The 12,730-nt window shown below is 45.5% G+C and overlaps 3 protein-coding genes across 4 annotated transcripts in view; 1 reads left to right on the forward strand and 2 right to left on the reverse strand.

Moving 5' to 3' along the window:
* The window catches only part of PVALB (parvalbumin), a 307,642-nt gene that overhangs the window by 194,864 nt on the left and 100,048 nt on the right, over positions 1–12,730 (forward strand). The window lies entirely within an intron of this gene.
* KCTD17 (potassium channel tetramerization domain containing 17) overlaps positions 1–12,730 on the reverse strand; it is a 357,579-nt gene that overhangs the window by 152,495 nt on the left and 192,354 nt on the right. The window lies entirely within an intron of this gene.
* MPST (mercaptopyruvate sulfurtransferase) overlaps positions 1–12,730 on the reverse strand; it is a 462,750-nt gene that overhangs the window by 118,723 nt on the left and 331,297 nt on the right. The gene's annotated exons all lie outside the window — the stretch shown is intronic.

Genomic DNA, 12,730 nt, shown 5'->3' on the forward strand with positions numbered 1-12,730 from the left:
CAGCTGGTTTGAGCCCAGAGCCAGGCAGATCTGGGTTGGACTTCCAAGTCCACTGCTTCTTAAAGTGTGTCCTTACGCAAATCATCTGCGTGTTACTTCCCCAAGCCTTGGGAAATCCATCTGTCTGTTACTTTTGCAGAAGCATCTACAAACCTGGAAGGAGTGTTGAGGGGATCCAGCGAGACTGTGTGCAGGAAGACCTTAGCTCCGAGCTGGCCAGAGGAGAACCCCTTACAAGTGGTAGCTGGTGGTATGTTGATTTCCCCCATGTCCTCTTTGCCCTGCCGTCCCACCCCACCATGTGTCATATGGTCATGCATGTTCATGGCTGTCTTTCCTCCGACACTATCTTCAGTGCTGGCTTGAGTCTGGCTTGCATTTCCCTCCCAAATACCTAGCACATGGCCTGGTACAGAGGAGACCTTTAGTGACTGTGTGTGAATGAATGAATGAATGAATGAATGGCTCCCTGAGCACAGCAGGGCTAGCAGAATTAAGGTCAGATGAGTGAGGCACTCTCTCGGGCTCAAAATTTAAATAGGCATCTCAAAATTCAGTAATTGATATAAGTAATATTTTAATGCAATATGGTTTAAAAAAATCTCAATTAATGCAGAAACTATTCATGGTGAACCAAATAGGAAAAGTTTGAATAAAGACAGAATGAGTCACAGTGCCAAGACACAACACAATGCAGTCAGATTTCTCCTACATGGGGCTATCTCCCAGGGGAAAGGGCAACAGACAGGAATGAGGGGAATGGAGGGCAAGAATGAGGGGAATCGAGGAAATGGAGGGGCGGGAACCTGCCTCAAAGCCACTGGAATTCTGGCTTGATTGTTCTTTGCTTTCCTCCTACCAGGAAGGGCAGGGTTGGCCAGGAAGAGCTGGCAGGGCCTCACCCTAGCAGAGAAAGCCCAGGGTAGAGGAAGGCATGAGTGGTTCTCTCGGGCACTCCAGCCAGTGTGATGTCTCTGCCTGGCATGGAAAAACCCTGCAGGGGATTCTCCAGGGCTGAAGAGGATGGAATTAAAGCGACATCCCAGCCTCTCTTTTCTCCCAGGTGTCCCCACTCTGCCTGTCTTTCCTGAGCTCCTCTGTGGGACTGGCAGGCTGCAGGCCTGGATGCCCTCAGGAGCACAGAGGATGCTGACTGGTGGAGAAACGAAGACCCCGAGACTCTGACCCAGAATGACTCCGGACACCAGACCCAAAATGTGAAGGAGCCTTAGGAACACCTCAGCCAATTCACTTGACTGATCCTCTCCTTTGAAAAGTTGTCATAGAGCAGCAGAGGATAAAAATCTACATTTGAATAAGTCTAACAGAGTTCTCTCAATAAGTATTAAAAGCTCTAAGCGAGAAGAATCACATTGTCAGGAATTCATTGAATGTTTTTGTTTGTTTGTTTGTTTTCTCCCTCAGTGGTATGTAAAATACCGTTTCTTGCAACTGACAATTTTTTAGAGACTAAGAAACCCAAGAAAATGTTGGCAAGAACGTAGTAGTCATAATGACCAGGGCTTGAGCATTTATGCTGTGAGCAGACCCTGGGCTCGGTGCTTCTCCATCTCTTCCCAGTAACCTTTATGTAGCTGTTACTGTCTTCACCGTACAGGTGAAGAAATTGAGGCATGAAAAGGAAGCTAACTTGTTGAAAGTAGTAACTCGTATATGTTAACATTGCATTTTTTTCCATTTCCATTTTTATTCTGAAACTATTTCAAAATACAGAGTGTTAAAGGAACGGTACAAAGAACTCTCACATACCCTTTGTGTGGAAACCCCCTTTGAGTTTCACTAAGTGTCTCAATAAATGTATTTTCTAGCAAAGGATCCATCTGGGACCGTGCATGGCTCTTAGTTACCGTGTCTTTCGGGTCTCCAGTTTGAAACAGATGCCTTGTTTTTTCCTTGACATCTCGAAGACTGCAGGCTAGTTGTTTTGAATAATGTCCCTCAATTTGGCTCTGTCTGATGATTAGACCGAGGTTATGCTTTTTTGGCCAAAATAACATAGAAGTGATGCTGGATTATTCTTGATGAGTCCTATCAGCTTTCATTGTCAATCTGTCCCATCACTCATGTTGTTCACTCTGATCATTTGATTAACTTGACCTCAGTCAAGTTTCTCTATTGTAAAGTTACTTCCCCTTCCACATCGTAATTTATAAGCATTTGGTAGGGAGATACTTTTAAGCTTTCTCATCCCACTCCCACACCTGTATAATTTCAATATGCAATGATGTTCCTTAATTTAATTAAACATTACCATGGTGATCATTGCCAAATGGTGATTTTTAAAAATTCTGTCATTTAGAAGTCTTAGCCAGAGCAATCTGACAAGAGAAAGGAATAAAAGACATCCAAACAGGAAAAGAAGAAGTCAAACTTTGTCTCTTCTTTGGTGATATGATTTTGTACCTAGAAAACCCTAAAGACTCCACCAAAAGTCCCCTGGAACTGATTAACAACTTCTGTAAAGTTGGAAACAAAATCAATGTGCACAAATCCGTAGTATTTCTATACACCCGTAAAGTTCAAGCTGAGAGCCAAATCAAGAATGCAATCTCATTTGCAATAGTCACACACACACACAAATAAAATACTTATGAATGCCTAGCTAAGCAAGGTCATAAAAGATCTCTACAAGAAGAATCACAAAGCACTGCTGAAAGACATCACAGATGGCACAAACAATTGGAAAAACATTCCATGCTCATGGATTGGAAGAATCAGTATCATTACAATGGCCATACTACCCAAAGCAATCCACAGACTCAATGCTATTCCTGTCAAACTACTACTGTCATTGTTCACAGAATTAGAAAAACTATTCTAAAATTCATATGGAACCAAAAAAAAAAGCTCAAATAGCCAAAATAATCCTGAGCCAAAAGAACAAAGCCTGAGGCATCACATGACCCAAATTCAAACTATACTAAGGCTACAGTAATCAAAACAGCATGACACTGGTACAAAAACAGACACATAGACCAATGGAACACAGAAATAAAGCTGAGTACCCACGGCCATCTGATCTTCAACAAAGCTGACGGAAATAAGCAATGGGGGAAACACTCCCTATTCAATAAATGGTGCCATGATAACTGGCCAGCCATACACAAAAGAATGAAACTGGACCCTTACCTTTCACTATATGCAAAAATTAACTCATGGATTAAAAGTTTAAATGTAAGATCTCAAATTATAAGAATCTTGGAAGAAAACCTAGGAAACACCATTCTAGACATCAGTCTTGGGGAAAAATTTATGACTAAGTTCCTGAAAGCATTTGCAATAAAAACAAAAATTGACAAGCAGGTCCTAATTAAACTAAAAAGCTTCTGTGCAACAAAGGAAACTATCAACAGAGTAAACAGACAACCTATGGAATGGGAGAAAATACTCACAAACTATGCATGCAACAAAGGTCTAATATTCAGAATCTGTACAGAGCTTAAAGAATTCAGCAAGCAAACAACAACAACAACAACAACAACAATAATAATAATAATAATAAAATAACCCCAATAAAAAGTGGGCAAAAGAAATGAACAGACACTTCTCCAAAGAAGACATAAAAGCAGCCAACAGATATGAAAAATGCTCAATATCACTAATCATCAGAGAGATGCAAATCAAAACCACAATAAGATACTATCTCACGCCAGTCAGAATGACTGTTATTAAAAAGTCAAAAAGCAATAGAGGCTGGTGAGGCTGCTAAGAAAAGAAGATGCTTATATACTATTGATAAGAATTAGTTCAGACATTGTGGAAAGCAGTTTGGAGATTTCTCAAAAAACTTAAAACAGAACGACCATTTGACCCAACAGTCCAATTACTGGGTTTATATCCAAAGAAACACCTGTGCTCATATGTTCATTGCAGCACTATTCACAATAGCAAAGACATGGAATCAACCTGGTTGCCCATTAACAGTGGACTGGACAAAGGAAATGTGGTACATATACACCCATGAAATACCACACAGCCATAAAATGAATGAAATACGTCCTTTGAAGCAGCATAGATGCAGCTGGAAGCCATTATCCTAAGCAAATTAATGCAGGAACAAATACTGTATATTTTCACTTATAAGTGGGAGCTAAACAGTGGGTGCTAATGGACATAAAGACGGCAACAAAAGACACAGGAAACTACTTAGAGGGGTGAGGGAGAGAGGCAAGGATTGAAAAATTAACTACCAGGTACTACACTTACCATGCGGTTTGGGACATGAATTATCATGAGATATACTCACATAACAAACCTGCACGTATAACCCTTGAATCTAAAATAAAAGTTGCCTTTATTAAATAAATAAAATGTCACCATTCCTTTTGCATTTAATAGTTGGCATTCTACCTAAGGAAGAGCTTGTTTTCCTTCTTGTTTTCTTTTTTCACTTATTTAACCAGTGTGGACTCATGGATTTCTATTTTATTAAATGGCTTATAGTCAGTTCCTATCATGATTTATTTTAATGCTCAAATCATGCCAACTTTGGCCAGTGACAGCTCCTTCAAATGGGCTCCTGTGTCCTTTCCAATGATCCCCATCATTCTTTAAGACCTCCCTGCCTTTCAGGCAGCATGAAATGCTCATCCCCTCTCCTACTTGCTTTGCCCTGGGCTTGGACTTGGGAATTTTCTCCAACGGGTTCGGGTTCCTCATAGTAGAGAATGGTATTTAGAGCCAAGATATACACACAAGGTGACCTTGTTCCCTGCTGCTCAGGTGTCACTGCCCCCCGGTCTCTCATTGGACAGAGCCAGAGAATGAATGAACAAATGCATGTACTGTATTTACAGCTATATTTTCTTTTTTCTATTTTCTTGAGACAGAGTGTTGCTCTTGTTGCTCAGGCTGGAGTGCACAGGCGTGATCTTGGCTAACTGCAACTTCCACCTCCCGGTCAAGTGATTCTCCTGCCTCAGCCTTCCAAGTAGCTGGGATTACAGGTGTGCACCACCACGTCCCCCTAATTTTTTTTTTCTTTTTTTTTAGTAGAGATGGGGTTTCACCATGTTGGTCAGGCTGGTCTTGAACTCCTGACTTCAAGTGATCCACCTGGCTCGGCCTCCCAAAGCGCTGGGATTACAGACGTGAGCCACCACGTGCGACCAGCTATATTTATTTCTATATCTATCATTTTGAAAACCATGAGTTCACACTTATACTGCCAATTCCAATCCAACACCACAGGGTTCTTTCTAGCTTTCTCTCTGTCTGTATCTGTACCTCCCACCTTAGCTGTGCCAAACTACACTATTGTTGTCAGTGTATTTACATAGTTGTCCCCTCCCCCTGCCCCACTGAATATAGCTCACTTCCAAGCTGGGCTGGGTCCTGCCCTGTACTGACACCCTCTGTTATGAGATTGGCTTGTGCCTCCCAAAAGGATATGCAGAAGTTCTAATCTCCAGTACCTCAGAATATGACCTTATTCGGAAAAAGGGTCTTTACAGAAGTAATCAAACTAAAATGAGGTCTTATGGGTGGGCCATAATCCAATATGACCGATGTCTTTATAAAATGGGGAAAGTGTGGACATGGAGACAGCCCTAGAGATAAAACAACTGAAGACACATAGGAAGAAGAAAGTCATATGACTGGAGGGATCCCACAAGTTAAGGATGACCAAGGGGGCCAGGCATGGTGGTTCCCAGCACTTTGGGAGGCCGAGGTGGGCGGATCACAAGGTCAAGAGTTTAAGACCAGTCTAGCCAACATGGTGAAATCCCGTCTCTACTAAGAATACAAAAATTAGCCAGGCGTAGTGGCGCATGCCTGTAATCCCAGTCACTCAGGAGGCTGAGGCAGGAGAATTGCTTGAGCCCGGGAGGCAGAGGTTGTAGTGAGCAGAGATCACGCCACTGCACTCCAGCCTGGGTGATAGAGCAAGACTCTGTCTCAAAAAAAAAAAAAAAAAAAAAAAAAGGATCACTAGGGATTGCCAGCAACCACCAGAAGCTGGAAGAAGGCAGGAAGAATTCTCCCTAGAGGCATCGGAGGGCATGGCCATGCCGGTGCCTTGACTTTGGACTTCTAGCCTCCAGAAAAGTGAGACAAGACATTGTTATTGTTCTAAGCCACCCAGTTTCTGTTATGACAGCCCTAGGAACTTGACACACTGTCCTTGTTTGAGTCCTGGCTACCCTTGGACTGCCTTCTGGCCCTTAGCAGGCCTGCCCAGTGACTTTGACCAAAAAGGAAGAAAAAGAGAGAGGGAGTCTGGAATCAGAATATTAATACAGACCCATCTGCACCCAAAGGCTGTGTTCCTAACTCTTCTTTTTATAGGCTAATAGGCAAGACCAAAATAAGCCTATTAGCAAGCCGATCTTAGTAAGCTCTCAAGCAGGTGTTGGTGCACTCTGGTCTACGCAACAAACATAGACTGCAGCCTGTTTTAGCTCAGCCCAGGAGCTAAAATTGTTGTTTTTTTTTTTTTAATTTTAATGGTTTTTAAAATAGCAAAATAAGAATAATATTTTGTGATGCGGAAATTAGGAAATTATATGAAATTCAAATTTCAGTGTCCATAAATAGTTTGTTTTTTTTTTTTTTTTTTTGAGACAGTCTCGCTCTGTCACCCAGGCTGGAGTGCAATGCTGTGATCTTGGCTCACTGCAACTTCTGCCTCCTGGGTTCAAGCAATTCTTGTGCCTCAGCCTCCCGAGCAGCTGGGATTGCAGACACCCGCCACCATGCCCAACTAATTTTTGTATTTTTAGTAGAGATGGGGTTTCACCATGTTGACCAGGCTGGTATTGAACTCCTGACTTCAAGTGATCCGCCTGCCTTGGCCTCCCAAAGTGCTCGGATTACAGGCATGAGCTACCACACCCGGCCTGTAAATAGTTTTATTGGAATACAGCTACACTCATTCATTTCTGTTCTCTGTGGCTGTGCGATGTTTTTGTGCCGCAATGACAAAGTGAAGTCATTAAAGCAGACACTTTGTGGCTGGCAAAGCCATGTTTACTATCTGGTCCCTAATAGAAAAAGTTTGCCAGCTCTGTTCTAGTGTAGGCATTCAAACAGCATCCTATTGGAGTATGGGGAAAAGAGAGATGACTGTTAATAAGGGAGGCACGGGAAAACTTCCAGGGGCAGTGACACAGGCACTGGGTTGTGGACGATATAAGATTTTGACATTTGTTAATGTATTCACCCATTCAAAGAGCACTGAACACCTACTATGTGCCAGGCAATGAAATATGGAGATGACATCATTGAGTTTACAACTTAGAGAGGGCATGCTTCTCCTCTGAGTTGGGGGTCCTCTCTGTCCTATGCACCAGAAGGAGGAGAACCCCTCACTCAGAGTAGAATCATGTGGAAGCCAGAGACTCATCTCTGAGGGGGTCAGAGGAGGATCCACAGAGGTAGCACCCCCGGAGCTAGACCTTGGACTCTGTGGAGTGTCTTGCCAGGCAGAGCAAAAGGTGTATCTGGCTACCTTCTTGGAGGTGGTGGCTTTTGCCCTCCAACTCATCATCCTTGGGATCTACTCTCTGACCTGGCAAACTGTGTTAACTGTGAGAACACCATGCAGTCAAGGGAACCTCCAATAGGACTGGCCCAAGACCCACTTCCAGGCTCACAGGTAGCAAGTGTTACCCCAAGGTCACAGCCACTCAGCGGCTGAGTTAAGGCCAGTGCTACCTCTTACAGCCTCAGTGAGGAATCCAGGAGCAAATGTGGGGTCTGAGCTTTCTACTCTTTCTTCGCCCATATGCTCCAGCTCCTGGGACTTTGGGAAGAAAAATGACCAAGGGAGGCTCAATGTTGCCCCCACATACACAGGAAATTTGGTGAGATCCTGACTCTACCCTCCCCTGTTCCTCTGCAGAACCCCTAGTTGAGCATCTTCCATATTCTGTTGTAGCTGCTCACGCTTCTGTTTCTCTTGCTAGCCTGACAGCCAATCAGGAACAGGGATTATACCGTTTATTTTTTGTTTCTAATTCTGAGGACTTGTAAATGCTCAATTAATGTTTATTGAATGGACTAGGATATAGTTGAACTGAATGGAGCAGACAGGATGCAATTAGATCAAGTAGGAAAGACACTAAAAGATGATTTCAGTAGGACATGTGTGGCCTCCCTACATCAGTCTCAAAAGTTCCAGATTCTTCCAATAACGCTTTCTGGGGTAAGTTCTAAATTCCCTCTGTGGGTCTTACCTGGGAATTTATCTGCCATCATACATATTTTTCAATGTTACCACATCTAAGTGGACTTCCTTCTTTGTTCTTGAGCAACGGCAACTATCAAAACCTCAATTTATTATCTCCCTAGTGCAGCCAGCCCGCTGTCCTGAAGGTCCTACCATAAACAAGTTACACTCAGGCCCTCCAGTCCTCTTACCTTCCCAGCTGTTGTCAGACTGCATTTGTGATCATTCTGCTGTCCCTCCTGCAACCCCCTAGTCAGACCTTAATTAAGTCTCCAAGAGTTTCCCACCAGAGGGTCCTACCTCACACTCCTCTTAGCACTAACCCTTCCTCACAGGGCTGCCATGTTGCACACCTCCAAGGGGCACCATTCCCGTTGTGTTCTATGGGATTGCAAATGGTGTCTCCTGAGTTGTACAGCACAATGACCCTGAGTGGTCACCATAGTGATGTGTTGCTCCTTTGCTCAAAAAAACCCACTTGAGGTCAGGAGATCGAGACCAGCCTTATTATCATGGTGAAACCCCCTCTCTGCTAAAAACACAAAATTAGCTGGGCTTGGTGGCACGCACCTGTAAGCCCAGCTATTCTGGAGGCTGAGACAGGAGAATCATTTGAACCCTGGAGGCACAGGTGACAGCGAACCGAGATGGCACTACTGCACTCCAACCTGGGCAACAGAGTGCGACTCTGTCTCAAAAAACAAATGAACAAACAAACGAACAACAACAACAACAACAAAAATCCCATCACCCAGGGAATTCCCAGTACCCAGGGCCTTGACTCTAAGCCCCTCAGTTACTTCAGACACTCCAGAAGCCTACCTTCCAGCTGTATGTACCTTGACCCCTCCCAACTTCCCTGAACCAGGTTGTTTCCCCCAGGCCTGCTCTGAAACTCATCTCCCCTAAGACCTTGCATCACGAATTCCCACTTCTCTCTTCTATGTTTTCAAACCAAGTTGTTTTCTCTCAGCCATAAACAAGCAGGCTGCACCCAGCTCTAAAAGCAGAAACCCCCTTTTTTTTTTTTTTTGCCCCAGGCCTCTTCCCAAACCCTGTCCTTCTCCCCATTCAGTCATTCCATTTGACCAACTCTTCTAAACACCTACCGGGAGCCAAGCCCTTGCTCTGGGCACTTAAAACGTATTGATGACCAAAAGAGATAAAGGCCTTTGAGACTGTTATAATCTTGCAGGGGAGATACACAATCCGCAGTGAACATACTACATTAGTCAAAAATACAAGGCAAATGGCACTTTGGACTGTGAGTGTCAGTGCAATGGAACAAAGAAGTGGAGCCATTAGGGGACTGGATGGATGATGACAGGGCAGATTCCAGCATTAACTGGGATGGTCAGGGTACACCTGCTCAGGCAGCAGAGGTACTCAGCATTCCTAAAGGGTCCATCTGCACTCACTGTCGGCATTTCTTCCCTCTCACTTACTCCCCAGCTCAGTGAAACCTGCTCCATAAATGCTGCTTTGTGCACAGGGACCTTCCTTTTGTCCAGTTCTAGAGCTACCTCCTATTCTGTGGCAGCAGAATTTGGCACTGTGGAGCCTTCACTTCTGGACACCTGTTTGTGCCTTGGCCTCCAGGACACCACAGTTTCCTATTTTCTTCCCTTTCTCTAGCTCAGGGGTGTCCAATCTTTTGGCTTCTCTGGGCCACATTGGAAAAAGAAGAATTGTCCTGGGCCACATATAAAATACACTAACACTAATGATAGCCAATGAACTAAAAAAATCACCAAAAAAGGCCGGGCGCGGTGGCTCAAGCCTGTAATCCCAGCACTTTGGGAGGCCGAGACGGGCGGATCACAAGGTCAGGAGATTGAGACCATCCTGGCTAACACGGCGAAACCCCGTCTCTACTAAAAACACAAAAAATTAGCCGGGCGAGGTGGCGGCGCCTGTGGTCCCAGCTACTCGGGAGGCTGAGGCAGGAGAATGGCGGGAACCCGGGAGGCGGAGCTTGCAGTGAGCTGAGATCTGGCCACTGCACTCCAGCCTGGGCGACAGAGCGAGACTCCGTCTCAAAAAAAAAAAAAAAAAATTAACCAAAAAAATCTCATAATGTTTTTATGAATTTGTGTTGGACTGCATTTAAAGCCATCCTGTGCTGCATGTGGCCCGCAGGCCACGGGTTGGACAAGCTCATTCTGTTGGATCTTTGGCACTCTCTGTTGTCATTTCCTCTTTCTTTGCGCATTCCTCAGGTGATGATGTTTCCAAGTCCCCGTAAGTGCTCTCAGCTCATCTCAAGCTACGTTTCCCACAGAGAATTTCATCCACACACTCACTGTGAAACTCACATCTCTGTTTCTCACTGTAACCCCTGGATACACCAACAGTCTCCTTTCTGTTTATGAAAGGAAAAGACCTTGCCCTCCTGCCACTGACATCCTCTATGTAACGAAATCTCAGGAACTGGGAAGGAGTGGGGGTCCTGGGAGAGCAGATAGAAGGCAGTGGAGGGTAGAAGGCAGGGCGTAGGAGAGAGAACAAGCTCGTCTGCCTGCTCCTGGCTCCTGCTTCCCATAGTTCCCCTCCAGGTAGCCATGATGACAGGGAACAGGCATGACAATATGGACGTGCAACCACGTGACTTAGTACAAACACCAACTTGGCCAGTCAATGGAGGAGCAATGAAACAGCTGGATCCTGGATGTCACTCAGGCACAAGGTTCTGGTTGATAGTAGAAGACACCATTTCTTTTCACTGAACCACGTTGACTTTCCACATAGTCACATGCTCCCATGTAGAAGCCCATATTAACAATCACCAAACTCCCAAGGAAACAAGCCACCATGGTGAGAGTCAGCAGAAACAATCAACACTACATATAGACCTCCAAGAAACAAAGATCTTGGAAAAAATCAGATCTTGGATATAAAATACAAAGATATAGACTTTCAAGAACCAAAGAGCTTTGAAAAATCAGATCTTGGATATAAAATACCTTCCTGTCCTCTGTCCCAAGAAGGTAGAACTTGATTAGTTGAAGCTACTCACAGTAATTCTCTACTTTCCTGTGACTGGCTTAGGAAGGGTCATGTGATCTCAACCTGGTCAGTGAGACAAAGGAAGATGTTGTTTCTACCTCTGGGCATCACCCTTTGCATGTGATACCTGGAGTTCCCTCAGCCATCATCACTCCCATTCTGAACTGTCAAAGTGGAAAGAGGGGAAGCACCTGGGTTCTTGAAGAGGTTGACACCCTACATGGCCGTGCGTGGTACTATTGTGTCTCCAGATTCTCTGTATCTGAGCAATGACAAACTCCTTGTTCCTTGGCTACTTTCAGTGGTTTTTCAGTTGCTTGCAGCTGACAGCACTCTGCTGTACCCGCTAATAGCTGTGTATTCTGTTCCCCTTCGTGAAGGCCTTCTTTGTCTTCTCTACCTCCCCGTCATCCCTGCACTATCTCAGTGACTTTGCCCTGGACCTTTAGCTCTTCCAAGGCCAGAAAAGCGCCCAACACACATCTCACCAGCAGGACCATCCTGAGCCAAAGACAGGGAACCCAAACATCCACGTTCTGGTCTTCAGGAGCAGGCCAAGGTGGTAAAGGAGATACCAGGAACCAAACTGTGTGGTTTGGAGTCATGAGAAAGATAAGAGCCATCAGCGTCTGATCTACTGCAGAGGCGGATACAACAACTGCTCTCAAGTGAGAAGTTGCAGGAAAACCCTTTCATAAGAAGCAATGCTTCCTTCTTAGAGATGGGGCTCTTTTTCAAGGTCTCCAGATAGGAGCTTCAGGGCTGAGGGACTTCAGGCCATTACTATTGGCAGGTAGAAGCTGCCCAAAGAGAAGGGTGTCCCCACAGCAGGGTTGTTCTGAGGGGCCAGCTGTCAACAGGGAGCTGGGCTCCAGGTGCAAGGGTCGGAGGGGAACTGGGATGGGGAAGGGCAAGGCAGTCTCCACCTTGAGCTTCTAGGCCGTGGGAAGGAACGTAGGAATTCAGCTGTCAGATGTAAGTGGCCCCAGCTGTCCGAAACAAAGCTGGCACCAGAATGAGAACCGAGAATTAAGGAGCACTGGGAAACAGCAAGTTTCCTCCTGCAAGTCCCTCCTGACTCGGGTCAGGGCGGGTCCCAGGGCTGGGGACGGATCTGAGCTGCCAGCCTGGGGGTCAGGGGCACCAGGGGGCAGGAACCAGGTAGGTTGTCCCTGAGAACGCTGTTCTTTCTGTGGGGTTGGAGGTTCTCCTCTAGGTAAGAATGCAGGGCTCTGTGGGAGGGATCCCGGGAGGGGCCTGGACAGACAGACCCTGTGAGTGTGGCTTGGGCACGAAGCTGCATCTGAACAAGGACACTCTAAGGACAGTGGTGCCAGTGGAGGAGCCAGGAGATGTGAGTGTGGTATACTGGGCTCAGGGAGGGCAGGTTGGGCTGGGGCCCTGTACAGCCCTGGGAGCTGGCAGAGAAGAGGGAGGGACCCACATGCCTGTTCCTGTCCTAGGTATCTGCACCTCACTGCCACTGGCAGGGACCTGTCCAGGATACATGGAGTGTTCAGACTCTGTCCCTAC

This window comes from Macaca thibetana, chromosome 10 (assembly GCF_024542745.1).
Source record: "Macaca thibetana thibetana isolate TM-01 chromosome 10, ASM2454274v1, whole genome shotgun sequence".
NCBI classification, from domain to species: Eukaryota; Metazoa; Chordata; class Mammalia; order Primates; family Cercopithecidae; genus Macaca; species Macaca thibetana.